Source organism: Schistocerca gregaria, unplaced genomic scaffold, assembly GCF_023897955.1.
Source record: "Schistocerca gregaria isolate iqSchGreg1 unplaced genomic scaffold, iqSchGreg1.2 ptg000483l, whole genome shotgun sequence".
NCBI lineage: Eukaryota > Metazoa > Arthropoda > Insecta > Orthoptera > Acrididae > Schistocerca > Schistocerca gregaria.
Window position 1 is genome coordinate 1,740,001 of NW_026061892.1, and position 5,000 is coordinate 1,745,000.

General features: G+C 55.7%; 3 non-coding genes across 3 annotated transcripts in view; all 3 read right to left on the bottom strand.

The window, feature by feature from the left end:
* Positions 1-191, bottom strand: part of LOC126313592 (large subunit ribosomal RNA) — a 4,222-nt gene extending 4,031 nt beyond the window's left edge. The window contains exon 1 of the ribosomal RNA XR_007555269.1: positions 1-191. This exon is cut by the window's left edge and continues 4,031 nt beyond it. This is a non-coding gene — a ribosomal RNA (large subunit ribosomal RNA).
* A 188-nt stretch (positions 192-379) lies between these two features.
* On the bottom strand, positions 380-534 carry LOC126313426 (5.8S ribosomal RNA). The gene has a single exon (XR_007555125.1). It is a non-coding gene; the product is annotated as a 5.8S ribosomal RNA (ribosomal RNA).
* Positions 535-910: 376 nt separating this feature from the next.
* On the bottom strand, positions 911-2,803 carry LOC126313458 (small subunit ribosomal RNA). The gene has a single exon (XR_007555149.1). It is a non-coding gene; the product is annotated as a small subunit ribosomal RNA (ribosomal RNA).
* Positions 2,804-5,000: the final 2,197 nt, after the last annotated feature.

The following is a 5,000-nucleotide window of genomic DNA, read 5'->3' on the forward strand; positions in this document are numbered from 1 at the left end:
GCTCGGCGCGAGGCGTCGGGGTAGTGGACCCTCCCAAACACCACATGCCACGACAGGCGGCAGCCTGCGGGGTTCGGTGCTGGACTCTTCCCTGTTCGCTCGCCGCTACTGGGGGAATCCTTGTTAGTTTCTTTTCCTCCGCTTAGTAATATGCTTAAATTCAGCGGGTAGTCTCGCCTGCTCTGAGGTCGTTGTACGAGGTGTCGCACGCCACACCGCCAGCCGGCTGTGCACGCTACCGAGAAAGTACCGGTATGCGAACCGCCAGGCGACGGGCGCGCATCGCACGTTTAAGGAGACGCGGCCGGCCACACAGGCGACCACGACACTCCCACGTCTCCGAAGCGGGACAAACGCCGCGCGCTTCAGTATACGTAGCCGACCCTCAGCCAGACGTGGCCCGGGAACGGAATCCATGGACCGCAATGTGCGTTCGAAACGTCGATGTTCATGTGTCCTGCAGTTCACATGTCGACGCGCAATTTGCTGCGTTCTTCATCGACCCACGAGCCGAGTGATCCACCGTCCTGGGTGATCTTTTCCTTTTCAGTCTCCCACTGTCTCTTTCAAGACAGTAGCATTTGCGGGACTGAGGCGTCTGACGGCCCCTGTTCCACTATTTTTTTGTGTCCAACGGCCTCACAGCCGATGGGCGTCGTACGGCTCCACACCGGGGCGGACAGGCACTCGGGCGAACGTCATTCAAAACCGGCGCCAGGCGCCAGGTACCGCAGGCCAGCCGCTCCAGAGCTTCAGCGCTCGTACCACACAACAACAACAACAACAACAACAACACTTCCGCTAGTTTTGAGAGGCACGCGTGGTTCCGCACGCGGCGCACGGCCACTGCCGTACAGGTAGCGTGTTGCGCGACACGACACGCACATCGAAAGACATGCAGTCTAGTCGGTAATGATCCTTCCGCAGGTTCACCTACGGAAACCTTGTTACGACTTTTACTTCCTCTAAATGATCAAGTTTGGTCATCTTTCCGGTAGCATCGGCAACGACAGAGTCGATGCCGCGTACCAGTCCGAAGACCTCACTAAATCATTCAATCGGTAGTAGCGACGGGCGGTGTGTACAAAGGGCAGGGACGTAATCAACGCGAGCTTATGACTCGCGCTTACTGGGAATTCCTCGTTCATGGGGAACAATTGCAAGCCCCAATCCCTAGCACGAAGGAGGTTCAGCGGGTTACCCCGACCTTTCGGCCTAGGAAGACACGCTGATTCCTTCAGTGTAGCGCGCGTGCGGCCCAGAACATCTAAGGGCATCACAGACCTGTTATTGCTCAATCTCGTGCGGCTAGAAGCCGCCCGTCCCTCTAAGAAGAAAAGTAATCGCTGACAGCACGAAGGATGTCACGCGACTAGTTAGCAGGCTAGAGTCTCGTTCGTTATCGGAATTAACCAGACAAATCGCTCCACCAACTAAGAACGGCCATGCACCACCACCCACCGAATCAAGAAAGAGCTATCAATCTGTCAATCCTTCCGGTGTCCGGGCCTGGTGAGGTTTCCCGTGTTGAGTCAAATTAAGCCGCAGGCTCCACTCCTGGTGGTGCCCTTCCGTCAATTCCTTTAAGTTTCAGCTTTGCAACCATACTTCCCCCGGAACCCAAAAGCTTTGGTTTCCCGGAGGCTGCCCGCCGAGTCATCGGAGGAACTGCGGCGGATCGCTGGCTGGCATCGTTTATGGTTAGAACTAGGGCGGTATCTGATCGCCTTCGAACCTCTAACTTTCGTTCTTGATTAATGAAAACATACTTGGCAAATGCTTTCGCTTCTGTTCGTCTTGCGACGATCCAAGAATTTCACCTCTAACGTCGCAATACGAATGCCCCCGCCTGTCCCTATTAATCATTACCTCGGGTTCCGAAAACCAACAAAATAGAACCGAGGTCCTATTCCATTATTCCATGCACACAGTATTCAGGCGGGCTTGCCTGCTTTAAGCACTCTAATTTGTTCAAAGTAAACGTGCCGGCCCACCGAGACACTCAACAAAGAGCACCCTGGTAGGATTTAAACGGGGTCCGCCTCGGGACGCGAAAGCACCCCTTCGGCTCGCCCCACCGGCAGGACGTCCCACGATACATGCCAGTTAAACACCGACGGGCGGTGAACCAACAGCGTGGGACACAAATCCAACTACGAGCTTTTTAACCGCAACAACTTTAATATACGCTATTGGAGCTGGAATTACCGCGGCTGCTGGCACCAGACTTGCCCTCCAATAGATACTCGTTAAAGGATTTAAAGTGTACTCATTCCGATTACGGGGCCTCGGATGAGTCCCGTATCGTTATTTTTCGTCACTACCTCCCCGTGCCGGGAGTGGGTAATTTGCGCGCCTGCTGCCTTCCTTGGATGTGGTAGCCGTTTCTCAGGCTCCCTCTCCGGAATCGAACCCTGATTCCCCGTTACCCGTTACAACCATGGTAGGCGCAGAACCTACCATCGACAGTTGATAAGGCAGACATTTGAAAGATGCGTCGCCGGTACGAGGACCGTGCGATCAGCCCAAAGTTATTCAGAGTCACCAAGGCAAACGGACCAGACAAGCCAATCCGATTGGTTTTGATCTAATAAAAGCGTCCCTTCCATCTCTGGTCGGGACTCTGTTTGCATGTATTAGCTCTAGAATTACCACAGTTATCCAAGTAACGTGGGTACGATCTAAGGAACCATAACTGATTTAATGAGCCATTCGCGGTTTCACCTTAATGCGGCTTGTACTGAGACATGCATGGCTTAATCTTTGAGACAAGCATATGACTACTGGCAGGATCAACCAGGGAGCTGCGTCAACTAGAGCTGAGCAGCCGGCCGCCCGGGAGTGTGTCCCGGGGGCCCGCGCGAACACGCAAGCGTCCGCTCAATTATTCTGCAAACAGGAGGAGGCCGAGCTCCCCTGCACGATACACCTCGAAACCCTCTCAGGTCCCGGCGGCGCGCAGCGCCGTCCTAGGTACTTGGTCGGTTTCGAGAGAGGCGCAATCGCCCGGAGTTAGGCGAGTAGACGGTTTTAGTGCGAACACCCTTGCTCCCAACTGAGCTTGCCGCTGCCGACAGAGGCCCGGGAGCGTGCTGTCGTGGCATTGCCGGCGGGAGACAACACGCGCCACCTATGGTGACCGGCAGCTCCAACGCCAGCGCCACACAAGGGCAAAGCCCCACTTGGGTGCAGAAGCGAACTCTCCCAGCACAGCGCACGCGCCAACACGTCCGCACAACTGCGATACAAACCACCTGCGAGAACCGCTGGGGCGACCGAGCAGCAGACGGCGTCGCGGCGCCGAGTGCCAGGCGGCGGCGCATCCTCAACGCACACAGTCCTCAATCAGACCAGCACACTGCAGATGTCCACCGCGCTTCGCACCGGGCTCGGCTGAACCAACTTTGGCCGCCAGGCGCCGCGTGCAGGGTGCGCCGCAGCGTAGCTGCGCCGCCTGCCGGGCCCGTCTGCTGGCGCTCCTGCCACTCGGCGCCCCCCACCAGCCGGCTGTTGCGCGTGCGCCCACGCAGCGCGCGGCCAACACGCCGGGCGGCCCCCCATCACCGGCCGGGAACAGTCCCACCAAGCCACCGCCGCGTATCGCTTCATACCCACATGGGCCTAGTCACGTGTGTGTATGTGGCGGGTACCGCTGAAACAACCGGTTAATAGCTGTACCGATCGTCGCCATCACAGATTCACCTCCAGCGTGAACAACCGCTCAACAATGGATTTCCAGTTCATTTGCGTATCTTGGGCAGTAAACGTAGATGTCCACCTACATTTGCGAATTCAACAATTCTTGCATGCCAGGATGTCATGTGTCACGACACGCTACATCAGACCACATACACACTGCGACATGTGCAGAAGAGAACACGTGGAAGGTGGCCCGCGCACGTATGCGATGTCCCTTCCGCGATCCACTGTCAACCGGCATCTGCGGCATGTCCCAGATATGGAACGCGGTCCACCAGGGTAGCACTTTGTGTGAGGCAATACGACAAAGTCGGAATACACGCGTCACTACATCAGACGGCTCACGCTGACCTGACCTGACTCACCGCACCACCACCCCCAGCGACCCAGGGTGACATACAATGCGTTCGTACGTTCCTCCCACACGCCTCTACGGCGTACCACAGTGCAACCTAGCTGTTATTGGGAGACGAGACAAGTAGCATCGAGCACAACATATGGAAATTGAGATTCGACACCGTTGGGCACAGCCAGCGTACGGTCACACGTATCACACTACTTCACTCTGTACGTAACGACCGATGATCGGTACAGCGTGTGGGTTACGCGTACGACATCAGCGGACAATGGACACAGACCATACCACGACGTACACTGAGGGCGTCGACATCTGAATGCAACTGAACAGCTGCGAGGCTCATTTAACACTCAAACGCCAGACCGACCAGCTTGAGAGGACAGAGACACAAAGAGGGGGACAGAGGGGGGGGGGGGCCGATATAGTCCTATTGCAGTACAATTGACAGTGGATAGCGGGAATATGTGGAAAGTTAGCAATACTCGCAAGACATCTACATGAGGATAACAACGACACCAGAGATTCCGAGCAGTGAACTATGTTAGGTTAAGGGACAACGTGGGTTAGGTTAAGGGACAACGTGGGTTAGGTTAAGGGACAACGTGGGTTAGGTTAAGGGACAACGTGGGTTAGGTTAAGGGACAACGTGGGTTAGGTTAAGGGACAACGTGGGTTAGGTTAAGGGACAACGTGGGTTAGGTTAAGGGACAACGTGGGTTAGGTTAAGGGACAACGTGGGTTAGGTTAAGGGACAACGTGGGTTAGGTTAAGGGACAACGTGGGTTAGGTTAAGGGACAACGTGGGTTAGGTTAAGGGACAACGTGGGTTAGGTTAAGGGACAACGTGGGTTAGGTTAAGGGACAACGTGGGTTAGGTTAAGGGACAACGTGGGTTAGGTTAAGGGACAACGTGGGTTAGGTTAAGGGACAACGTGGGTTAGGT